Below are 13,428 nucleotides of genomic sequence, written 5' to 3'. Positions count from 1 at the left end.
ATGTTACAGACAGGGGATTACATATTATAACTTTCATTGTTTTGATGGCTCAATAATTTTTTTGTGTCATTCGTTTTTATTGTTAACTATCCTTTTCATTGCAGCTTCAATCATGTATGTGTTCAACACACAGACCCTTTACTGAACGCACCTTCTTCTCTTCTTCTTTATGTCGACCTCATCCTCCCACTACCTGCCTATCTAGTCATCAGCACCTCTTTCTCCATTCCCTCCAGCTCCCCTCTCTGATCATATCTTTCCCCCTCCCTCCCTCTGACCATAACACCCTCCCCACTCTCTTTCCATCTGGACCTCCCCCTTTTCCATCTCCGCCTGCCCACTAGCCCACAAACACCTTTCACCAGCCTCATGCATCTCGCCTCCTTCCATAACTCTGTGCATCCCTCTTCCATCCATCTCAACCTGCCCACTGATGTGCACTGGCACATGTAACCCTGGAAATACAATTTAATAAAGGAGGGCACTCTCACAACATGTCTGTCATGCAGAGCAGGCTACACATCAAGGACTTAAAAATCAACTACTTGCCATTGATGTACAGTTTGCATGCAAAACAGGTCGACAAAGCAGCCTGATACTACTTCAGTGCAATGCACCTGTCATGGAGGGCAGTCTACATTTCAGGACTTTCCTTGCCTCAGACATGTTCACTGGCCTGCAAAACTGGTTGATTTGGAAGGCTTATACTGTTCCCATATAAAATTCCTGCTGTGCAGGGTGGCCCATACGCCAGGGGCTGGAAAAAAATTGTTTTTGCTCATATTGCTGTTAAGAGGAGGTAGGAGTTTATAAACGGCGTAATACTGATACTCGTTAGACCATATTTGGTTGAAATTGTTCTGGAAGGGGAAATCCTGGACATAAACACACACACCCACCCACACACACACACACACACACACACACACACATGCACTCTACTTTATATATATATATATATATATATATATATATATAAGAGGTAGTTCAGATGCGGACAGTTCTTTGAGAGTATCTTATTATCCTCTTTCCCCCCCAGGAACGTAGTCATTAAAGCCATACAGTATCTACACTTAATGGAAATATCTTTACCAATATTCTCTGAACTTTTTCTAAACAATAAAATACCAATAAAACAATATAAATGACAATAACAGCAGGTGCAATTGTCACAAAATTCTTTAATGAATTAGTGTACTAGCTTTATTGAATAGTCTAAAATTTGCGAAAACTCTGTTCTTGAAAAATTAATGTTTCTCCTCAATCTGCAAGTATAGAAACTAGTAGGGTTATCACGTAACACTAGTGAGAATTTCCTCGTTGCTGTGCACGTCGACTGCAGGATCTTTGTTGTGACATCGGCTGCTTCCTCTCCTGCCTTTTATGTTAAAATGCCTCTGATCTTTTGCTGAAATTCCAGACAACTCGCCACATTTCCATATCTACGCAGCAGGCATGCTTGTATGCCGAATACCTGCTCCTGACAGTAATAATTCATTCAATAGCCAATCCACGGCGTTATCTGATATATTTCCACACGCTTCGGACTTTGAGAAGTTGATAAGTTGTAGACCCAGCGAAGAAAATACAAACTCTCTCTGGCATCTCTCACTGTGCAGGAATTGTATTGCTTCAAATTTGATGGTGACAATCTTCGTCGACATCAAGGGATCTTCAATTTCAAAATGAAGTCAAACTTTTAGGGGAGACAAAGGCTTGAGTACGGTCAGGATTCTCATATTAATGTAGGTTGCAGTAATTATGCAGAGAGGAAAAGGCTTCCACAAGTTAGGTTAATGGAGGAAGCTGCATCAAATCCGTCTAAGGAAGTAACACTACAAAAACAACAGGATTAGAGTTTTGCGACGAGACTCTGAAATTTGTGGAAACGATTTTGAAGTGGAGAACTTCTAAACAATTGAAGACACCCACAAAATGTTCAGACCTAGTAACACAAACCTGAAGTTTGTAAAGTTGCTTCAAATATCCATTCCTCCAATGAAAACCCAACCAATAATAAGGTGGAGAACTAAGTTTATTGATCGCACTACGAAAAGGCGACGAGTACAAACTCTGGAGCAATGCCTATTTCTCAGTATATACAACGTTTGTGTATATGGTAAATATGAAGAAATACTTTGTGAAGTTCACCAGATGTGAACTACATGGCCATGTAAGAGGACCTGATGAATCTCAGCTTTTTCGTGTTGCAGCCTATAATACAATAGTTTTGTTTCGTGCTGCTTCTGTCAAGTGATAGCAGCCTTGTGAATGATTCAAATCATTTTGCAAATAATGGTTTCTAATCCATAAATGAAGTTCTGAATAGGCAATATTTGAACGTTATTTGACTACATTTATTAAATTTTACTGTACAATAATATTAAAGTAAAAATGAAGTAATATATGTAGCCTTATTTTCGTACAGGAAATATATTCGTGAACCTACTGACCCATTTCACACCAACGCGAATTGTTGCCGATATGATTCATGCGACATGCAACTACACTGGTGGGCAAAAGTAAAATTTTGCATGATGCGTCACTGCCAAGAAACTCGATGGGGCTTGTACCATATACAGCAAGAATTGCTACAGTATGGTACAGATGGTGATTGAAAGAAATACCAAATGACACGAACAGAAACGACTCTTTCTTATTCAAAGACAGTAATTACACTGGTCACCGCGATGTATGATGTTTCCCTGGACAATACAAAAGGTGAGGCATGGTTCTTAATAGGTGTGTGGTCACCATGGACGGCAATGCATGCTCTTCAACATGCTCCCACGTTGAGAACAAAGTTGGTAAAGAAGGTCTTGTGGCAGACTTTCCATTCCTCCACCTACGTGACTGACAATTTCTGGATGGTCACCGGTTCATGTGGACGTGTTGCAATACATTTACCCCAGCGCATCTCAAACTGATGTGATCCGGGCAAAGAGCATTCCATTCTAGTCGCCGAAAATCCTTTCGTTTCAAGAGCTCCAATACGTGTGCAGCTCAATGTGATCGCGTACTGTCATCCAAAAACATAAGTCAGGGCGTAATGCACCCCTGTTGCACATGGGGAAGAAATATAATGTTACATTAACACTGATTGGCGAGAGTATCGTGTTCAATGATTCGGACGGCAATACACCAGTGTAATATCACGCCTTCCCTGCCAGTTGCTCACTGATCTCGAATCTGTTGCTGGGTCTATAGTCAGAGGGAGGTGTGCACCGCTTCATCAACCGAGAAGCGGTGGTGTGCGTAAGACGCCTGCGTAACCTCATATGGCGAGAGGTGGGAACATGTAATGCACCCAGGGACACAGTCGAACATGATCGTTTCGGTGCCCCATGTGTTATAGTATGGAGAGGAGCAAAGCTCCAAGACCTTACTGGCCTCTAAATCTTTGAAGACGGTATACTCACCGGTCGACGTTATTGTGACACGGTACTCCACCCCCATGTGTGTCTTTTGGTCCTGACTCCCATCAACTGGATGACAATGCGCGACCTCATCCAAGACTGCAAATGAAACAGCTCTCGGAACGACAATACCTTTGGCGACTAGACTGTTCTGGCCGTTCTTCCGACCTTAATGGGATCGAGAACGTGTGGTACCCATTGGTGAGAGGTGTTTAAACGAGGATTCAGTAGTTGTCAGTCACCCCGTTGGATGAACGGAACACTATAGCAAAAGAATTCCTTAGCAACCTTGTGGCCGACATGGGAGCACATTGCAGAGTTTCATTGCCACCCGTGGTGATAACGCACCCTATTAAGAACTAAGTTTCGCCTCCTGTGATGACCAGTGGCCATCATAAATCACGGTGACATCAGTGAAATTACTGCCTTTGAATAAAACGTTCATTTCTGTTCGTGTCATTGCTTATTTCCTTCAGTAAGCTTCTGTATTATACTGTAGCGGGTTTGACTATGTATGTTCCAAGTTTCATTAAGGTATATTACTTGGCAGTCGCGAATCACTTGAAAGTTATTTTCATCCTCACATTTCGCATATCAATGTAAAATCCTTCATCTAACGTAGAATAAAAAAAAAAAAAAGAAAAAGAAAAAGATGTAGACATTTTAAAATGTTGAACGGAATTTTTACATGTAAATTGTTGTTATCGAAAGGTTGTTGTAAGTAAAGAAATCATTGAAGATACATGAATACTTGTAGTAGATATACCTCTCCCTCTCTCCCCCTGTGTGTGTGTATGTGTGTGTGTGTGTGTGTGTGTGTGTGTGTGTGCGAGAGAGACAGAGAGGGGGGGGGACAGAGAAGGGGGTAATAGCTGTAGGCATAGGGGAAGAGACAGAGATGGTAATTAGCTGGTTTCATAATAGATTAATAACATTTTCAATAATTGAATAAAATGGCACAACTGATTTTAGGGACGAACTTATTCTCTCACTCAATACAAATTTTAAGCTGGTGTTATCAGAAACGCAGGCAGGTACAATATAATTTATGTCATAAAACTTAAGCTGCGAGTACTGCTCCAAAATCAGATGGCAGCAGAGAAGCTTACACTCACGAACGGTACTGTTGCTTTCAAATCATCGCCTCCTGCTTTTGATGAACTATGTATGATAATGTGCCGTAATGCTGGTGCAGACCGTCTTATGGAGGTAGCACGCTGTGTTGTGTTGGGAGCGGCAACGTGCTAGACCACACTATCATTATTCAATGTACTGAACCACAATTTATTTATTAAAACAACTGCGCAGTTTAAAACTGAACAGTGCAAGTGGAGGCCACCCACGCATTTAGTTAAGAAAACAGTTAAGGTGTAAATCCAAAGACACAACAAATATACACTCCAAAAAACGAACCTCAGTTCCAAGATATTCCTAGAGTCTCCAATTCTAAATCAACGTCCCATCAAGGATTAACACAGTGGCTCTGACAAAGGTCAGGTGTTGTTCAAAATAAATCCCACAAGAAAAACGATTTTCCTTCCAGATTAGTGAAGATTTTACAAGGTATCAGCAAAAGTAAATTGAATTATTTTGTATAGAGCAAGCATTTATAAGATACAAAGACAAACTAAGCCAGTATACCTAGGCATCACGGTACTTTAAATGAGCTCACACTCTAACATTCTCTCGAAATGATTGAATAACAGTGATAAGACGTACAACCTTTCAAGAGACGTCCCGCGTTTGATCTTCCCGCACCTCCGGTTCCACCGTATGATTTTGGAGATTTCATCATACAAGCGCGGAACTAAACGCCCCCTGAAAATTTGGTGGGCAAACAGTGCCAGCATGGAGGTCAGGGCGATACCCTGTGCACTGTGGAGGCTGATGTGAGAGACGATAGGGATTTAGAAAAGGACACGTACGTGGGGGAGGAGCGTGGCAATGAAAAGGGAAGACCTGCCCGCAGGCTGGGCGACTGTCAGCTGGTTGCAAGGGCGGCCGTGTCGGCGCCCACGTCGCGCCGGAAGCCCAGCCGGGGGACCGCGGTTTAGCTGCCAATTAGGCGGCGCGTTACGCCGTTCACAGCGCCCGCCCCCTGCTGCCTCGCTGCTGACATTTCCTTTCCCCCGCGGATATCTGGAAAAGAACAGAAAAGCCTCGTCTACACCAGAATTTCTTTCTTAACATATATGAGTCAGTAAAACCTGCCCTGTAACATCCCTACAAGCATTTCACACATTTTGTGACCACTCTGTACTTCTACAATTGCTCCATGTTTGTAGAAAGCCAGCTTCTGACTTCTAGGCTCTTCTACTAACCGTAGTTCTCGCGGTAATTCTATATGCGCTTTTCATAACGCCTCCAGATATTGCTTGGATGATAACAGAACTGGACTCAATTTCCCATGCAGTCCAAGCTCGTTAACTGCACTCTTGCAGCTCACCTACTACCTGCTATTGACTGCAACAGTTTCGTTAGCGTTATTCGTGTCAAAAATTATCACCCAATCTTCAACTACCTCTAAATCCCAGTTTAGAGCCCTCGCTGATGCATAATCTGTTCAATCTGTTGTTAATTGCTAAACACGCATGTGTTGCTCAGCTTGCTGCTCTTCAAACTTAAAGACCGTGTGGAATGCCACTCTACAGTCCTCTTCCGGCTTCTGTTGTCTTATACAGTCCACTCACATTGTTTGCGTCTGCTGTACTAAATTTTTCTTGAGTATCCATTCTCCCGCATCCCTCCATCCCGTTTTTCCCTCCGTAATCCACATGGTAATACTCCTACTACCACCTGCTCCGATCCTTCAACCATACATACGACACGTGTAACTTCTTATGCTCTCCTAACCAGACCACCTACCTGAGTACCTCATTAGTATTTGCTAACTGTCATCAATCCGAAAATACCTTCTCGAGTCTCCTTATTCGATTCTGTAATTCACATACATTAAATACCAAACTTAGTGTCCACTTGTCACTAGAGAATACCACATCCCGCTGCCTGGAAAACAAAACTACCATCCACGTGATGATCTCGTAGTGGCCCACGCCACACAAAGTAAAGAGACGCACCACCACCGAAACCAGCATTCCTCTTTCTGGCCCTCGCTGAACGGCAACTTGGCGACAGGGAGCACAATCATCTCCTCTCTTCTCGGAACCCCATTTGAGTTCTTGAAGCATCACCGTAACACTTGCGTGTTGTTTGAACCTGCCGGTAACAAATTTAGCAGTTCGCCCCTGAATTCCTTCAATGTCTGCCTTCTATCCGATCTGATACGGATCCTAAACACACGAGAAGTACTCAAGAATAGGTCACACCAACGTCTTGTATGCGGTCTCCTTTACAGATGAACCGTTCTTTCCTAAAATTCTCCCTATAAACCGAAGTTGACCGTTAGTCTTTCCTAACACAGTTATCACATGCTCTTTCCACCTCATGTGGCTTTGCAACTTTACGCCCTGATGTTTAAGCGACTTGACTATTCGAACAGAACACTAACGATACTGTACCTGAACATCACAGGTTTGTATCTTCTCGCTCATCGCAGTGGTTAGACACTGGACTCGCATTCGGGAGGACGACGGTTCAATCCCACGTCCTGCCATCCTGATTTAGGTTTCCCGTGATTTCCCTAAATCGCTCCAGGCAAATGCCGGGATGGCTCCTTTGAAAGGGCACGGCAGACTTCCTTCCCCATCCTTCCCTAATCTGATGAGACCGATGACCTCGCTGTTTGGTCTCTTCCCCCAAAACAACCCAACCCCCTTCTCGCTCATCCGCATTATTACATTTTTCCACATTTAGGGCTAGCTGCCACTCATCACACCAACTAGGAATTTTGTTTAAGTCGTCCTGCAGCCACGCAACTTCGACATCTTCCGTACACCACAGCATCATCAGCAAACAACCGCATATTGCTTCCCACACCGTCCGCCAAATCATTTACCTATATGGAGAACCACAGTGGTCCTATCACGCATCCCTGGGGCACTCCTAACGATATCCTTGTCTCTGTCGAACACTCGCCGTCGTGGACAACATAATGGGTTCTATTATTTAAGAAGTCTTCGAGCCACTCACATTTCTGTCGACATATTGCGTATGCTCGTACCTTCAGTAACAGCCTGCAAAAGGGCATTGTGCCAAATGGTTTCCGGAAATCTGTCTGTTGCCCTTCATCCATAGTTCACAGTTTATCATGTAAGGAAAGACAAGCTAAGTTCCTCACGAGGGATACTTTCTAAAAGCATGATGATCCGTGCTCATAAGCTTCACAGTCTCATGAAAGTTTAACATATTTGAACTGAGAATATGTTAAAGGATTCTGCAGCAAACCGAAGTTAAGGAAATTGGTTCGTAATTTTGGGGGCCTTTTACCCTTCGTATGTACTGGAGTCACGCACGCTTTATTTTAGTTACTTGGGACTTAGTGCTGGGCGAGAGATTCACGATAAATGGAGGCTAGTTAAGGGCCCAATGACATAGAGTACACATTGTAAAACCGAATTGGGGTTCCATTCGGACGTCTTAATTTATTTGCTTTCAAAACTTTTTCAGTGGTTTTTCTACGTTTGGGATGCTTATTACTATGTCGTCCATAAGGGAGTCTGCTCGATGGTCAAATGACGGTATGTTCAAACGATTCTCCTGCGTAAACGATTTCTTAAAGATGAAATTTTAAACATCGGCTTCCGTTTGACGGTCTACAATTGCCACACCAGACCGGTCAACAAAGAGCTCAAAAATGGTTCAAATGGCTCTGAGCACTATGGGACTCAACTGCTGTGGTCATAAGTCCCCTAGAACTTAGAACTACTTAATCCTAACTAACCTAAGGACATCACACACATCCATGCCCGAGGCAGGATTCGAACCTGCGACCGTAGCGGTCGTGCGGTTCCAAACTGTAGAGCCTTTAACCGCTCGGCCACTTCGGCCGGCACAAAGAGCTCAATAGCAGCCTTAGACTTGCTTAGCGATTTTACATAGGACTAGAATTTCTCTTTCTCTCAGGAAGCAAAGGCAGTTGCACTCGCGGTACATGAAAGATCTGGAGGACAGGCAAAAGTTAGTAGAGATTCGTGCTGCTGTAAAAAGAGCGATGCGCGAAGCGTACAACCACTACCACCGTCAAACCTTAGCAAAAGATCTTGCTGAAAATCCAAGAAAATTCTGGTCTTACGTAAAATCGGTAAGCGGGTCGAAGGCTCCCATCCAGTCATTCACTGATCAATCTGGCCTGGCAACGGAAGACAGCAAAACGAAAGCTGAAATTTTAAACTTAGCATTTGAGAAATCTTTCACGCAGGAGGATCGTACAAACATACTGCCGTTTGAGTCTCGTACAGATTCCCGTATGGAGGACATAGTAATAGACATCCCTGGGGTTGTGAAGCAGCTGAATGGGTTGCAAATAAATAAATCGCCAGGCCCTGATGGAATTCCAGTTCGGTTTTACAGAGAGAACTCTACTGCATTGGCTCCTTACGTAGCTTGTATTTATCGCGAATCTCTTGCCCAACGTAAAGTCCCGAGCGACTGGAAAAAAGCGCAGGTGACGCCTGTATATGAGAAGGGTAGAAGGACGGATCCTCAAAATTACAGACCAATATCCTTAACATCGGTTTGTTGCAGGATTCTTGAACATATTCTCAGTTCGAATATAATGAATTTCCTTGAGACTGAGAAGTTGCTGTCCATCCATCAGCACGGCTTTAGAAAGCATCGCTCCTGCGAAACGCAACTCGCCCTTCTTCTTCTTGCGAACCATGGATGAAGCGTATCAGACGGATGCCATATTCCTTGACTTCCAGAAAGCGTTTGAGTCGGTGCCCCACTGCAGACTCCTAACTAAGGTACGAGCATATGGGATTGGTTCCCAAATATGTGAGTGGCTCGAAGACTTCTTAAGTAATAGGACCCAGTACGTTGTCCTCGATGGTGAGTGTTCATCGGAGGTGAGGGTATCATCTGGAGTGCCCCAGGGAAGTGTGGTAGGTCCGCTGTTGTTTTCTATTTACATAAATGATCTTTTGGATAGGGTGGATAGCAATGTGCTGCTGTTTGCTGATGAGCTGTGGTGTACGAGAAGATGTCGTCGTTGAGTGACTGTAGGAGGATACAAGATGACTTGGACAGGATTTGTGATTGGTGTAAAGAATGGCAGCTAAGTCTAAATATGGATAAATGTAAATTAATGCAGATGAATAGGAAAAAGAATCCCGTAATATTTGAATACTCCATTAGTAGTGTAGCGCTTGACACAGTCACGTTGATTAAATATTTGAGCGTAACATTGCAGAGCTATATGAAGTGGGACAAGCATGTAATGGCAGTTGTGGGGAAGGCGGATAGTCGTCTTCGGTTCATTGGTAGAATTTTGGGAAGATGTGGTTCATCTGTAAAGGAGACCGCTTATAGAACACTAATACGACCTATTCATGAGTACTGATCGAGCGTTTGGGATCCCTATCAGGTCGGATTGAGGTAGGACATAGAAGCAATCCAGAGGCGGGCTGCTACATTTGTTACTGGTAGGTTTGATCGTCACGCGAGTGTTACGGAAATGCATCAGGAAATCGGGTGGGAGGCTCTAGAGCAAAGGAGGCAATCTTTTCGTGAATCGCTACTGAGGAAATTTAGAGGCTGACTGCCGTACAATGTTACTGCCGCCAACTTATATTTCGCGGAAAGACCACAAAGATAAGATTAGAGAGATTAGGGATCGTACAGAGGCATATAGGCAGTCATTTTTCCTTCGTTCTGTTTGGGAGTGGAATAGGGAGAGAAGATACTAGTTGTGGTACGAGGTACCCTCCGCCACGCACCGAATGGTGGATTGCGGAGTATGTATGTAGATGTAGATGTGTGACGATGATAGTTGTTGTATGCTTCGCGCATAGATCTTTTCACAGGTGTGCGAATCTGTACGAACCTTCGCTTGACGTCATTTGTGGGCTTTCTTTTGAACCGGGAGTGTTACAGCCTCTGCTTCCTCAGCTTCTTCCGAATTACGTTATTAAACCATGGTGGAACTTTTTCATCCTTTATCCACATACTAGGCACGTACTCTTCAGATACGGTTTATAATCAGTTTGAACTTTCCCTATAATTCGTCTATGTTCAACTTACAGAAACTTAGTGATGTCAGTTTACTGCCTAAGTGAGATACTAACAACTGCTTTACTACTCTGTCTAGCAGAAACACACTCCTAATTTTCTTCACTGATTTATTAACTTTCGTAATCATAGTTGCTAGAATGACATCATGATCTCTAATTCAAGTTTCTATACTGATATCGTCGATAAGGTCAGGCCTATTTGTATCTACAAGGTCTAAGATATTTCCATTGAATGGCTGTTCTCTAGAACTGTCACAGTGGCATCAAGTGGCCGGTAAAAACATCAAACAGTTAACTTGGTTTCACCTACACTTGTCATAGGCGAACAGATAACTTCAGTCACTCTCAACTTCGACCTCAATAGAGACAATACTTTTGTGAATTGCAAGGAACACTCCCTCTATTATGGCATCTAATTTGGCTTTGCGATATATATTCTATGACTCGCTAAATATATCACTGCTTTCCATCTAGGATTTCAGCCACCTCTCAGTCACAACAATAATTTGAGCGCGAGAACTTTCCTGGAGAAAAATTCGGGCACTTTAATACGAATACTTCCTCAGTTTACTGATAAAACTTTGACAGTCAAAGTGTCTTTATTCTGATAGCCGTCTGATTTCCCTTATTGCGTATAGTCTGGCGAGCATTCATTAGAGCACCCCAAACTACCGTCTCGCCAAAAAACCCTCTTGTGCATCCCAAAAGTACTCTGCTACCCGAGTGGCTGCTTCCTTTCTCCAGTGCACTCATGACCTATCTAGGGGAGTCCTACAAATTCCCACAAGATAATGCAGGTCTAGAAGTCTGGAGCCAAGACCGACACAGAGTCGACGAAGCCTTTGGTAGAGACCATCCACTCTGCTCTAAACCAAAGGACCCATGTCAACTCTGAAAACAATGCTGCAAATTTCGAGCTCTGCTTGCACCACACGCGCGAGGCTAGCAGTCTTCACCTCCACTGCCAACTACCTGTATGAACTGAGGATGGGCTCAGAACCCATGCGACAGGCGTCGTTGGTGCTGATGTGAGCACAACTTCCAGACGTTTGCACCCTGCACGCTCGATGGCAGCAGGCAAGGCCGCTTCCACACCTCTGATGAGGCCCTCAGCAGACACGCCGAGTACACAATGACTTTCTTTCCAGCCCTGTACGCTATCTGCCTAAGAGGCTTCATAACACGCCTAATATTGGAGCTTCTGATAACTAGTAAACACCTTCCCCCACGTGCCTTCCCGGACCCTGCTGAAGGAGCGGCCACCTGACCATTTACAGAGTGATCGGGCGAATCCAGCGGGTCAGTCTCCACATTGGCCCTCCGCCTCGGAGACGCGAACGCGTTGCGAACCGCCAGTCACTCTGGTGTGAGGACGGATCCACCGCTTGGATCCACTAGGAGGTGCCTCGGAAGCTGAGCCCATGGGCAAAACAAGCCACGCATGAGGTGTGTATTGCGACGCGCCAGATTCTCCGCCACCGCTACACAGCGTGGCAGCAACCTGAAGGTGACTAAACGTAGCCAAAAGCGCATTCAGCTGTTCGCGAACTGCAACCAGCTCCTCCTGTATCCACGCACAGCATGCCTACATCCTAACCATCCTAGCAAGACTAACTGAAGAAGTAAACTATAAAAGCTGACAGAATCCCAGAAATACAATTTGCTTCCATCTAGACGTGTCACCAATGGACGCTGATAGGTTGATGGACTTAATGAACTATGAAGCTGGTTGTTCAGTGAGAAACTACTGCGCTACGGAGTGACTGAATTTACACTTCTAAAAACGCGATATCGGAAGCCTTAAGGAGAAAAACACCCCAGAAATTTAATAAATACAGTTCGATGAAAACATAGACATAGATAAACACTTAACCTGTCGCTCTGAAGACGTGTATTAACCGAGATCTGTAGCCTGACTGACTGGCTTACTAAAGTAATGGATGGTTGCCTTCAAAACAGAACAAATGAGCAACTACTGCGCTACAGAGTGAATGAATTTATACTTACAAAGACACGACATTAAACCTCTTAAACAGAGAAACACGCACGAAATTTAATAAATATAGTACGAGGAAAACACAGAAAATGAAAAAACCCTTAACTTGTCCCTCTGTAGCTGTAAGTCAGCCGAGAGCTGGAGTCTGACAACAAACTTCAGGATCAGTTTAGTTTCTCATCAACTCAATCCACCAACACTATACTTCCTCCTACGATTACACTGGTCAACACTCATTTTCTTGCCAAGGATATTTGAGTGGCTTTAGGACGGGTTAGTGGTGCTGAGGACGAATATAGCAACCATTTATGCAGTTTGGCTCTAGTTTTTGAGATAATGCATGGTTTATTCAAAAAATTAGAAAAAATTGCTAATACTGAACTCGAGCGCTACAAACTACAATGAAAAAAGAAAATAATCTTTATAAATAGCTTCTATGAAAACCTGATAGGCATTTGTCCACGTATAAAACGTAATTGAAAAGTTTCTCTATAAGTATATCATTTTCCGTCCATGACGAACCGCTTCCTGCACGCTTTCCTTTTATAGGTCTCTTCAGAACAGTCACGTTGCAGATTCCAGCAATAATCTGCCATCATATGCCTGTCCCATCTTCCTTTATATCTTTCCTCTATTCCTTTCATATCTTGATGGAACCGCTCTCCTTGATCCTCACTGAAATCACCTAGATTACGAGGAAATCGATCCAAGTGGCTGTGAAGGAAGTGCAATTTTATGCTCATGTTAGCTCCTAAGTTTTGAAAGTTAGTCAGCATGTTTTTGACCAGTTCCTCGTAATTGGGAGCTTTATGATTGCCCAAAAAACATTTTACAGCAGCGACAAAACTGTTCCAGGCCGATGCTTCAGTGACAGTCATGACACTTG

This window comes from Schistocerca serialis, chromosome 2, assembly GCF_023864345.2.
Source record: "Schistocerca serialis cubense isolate TAMUIC-IGC-003099 chromosome 2, iqSchSeri2.2, whole genome shotgun sequence".
Lineage (NCBI taxonomy): Eukaryota > Metazoa > Arthropoda > Insecta > Orthoptera > Acrididae > Schistocerca > Schistocerca serialis.
This window is presented reverse-complemented; position numbering follows the sequence as displayed.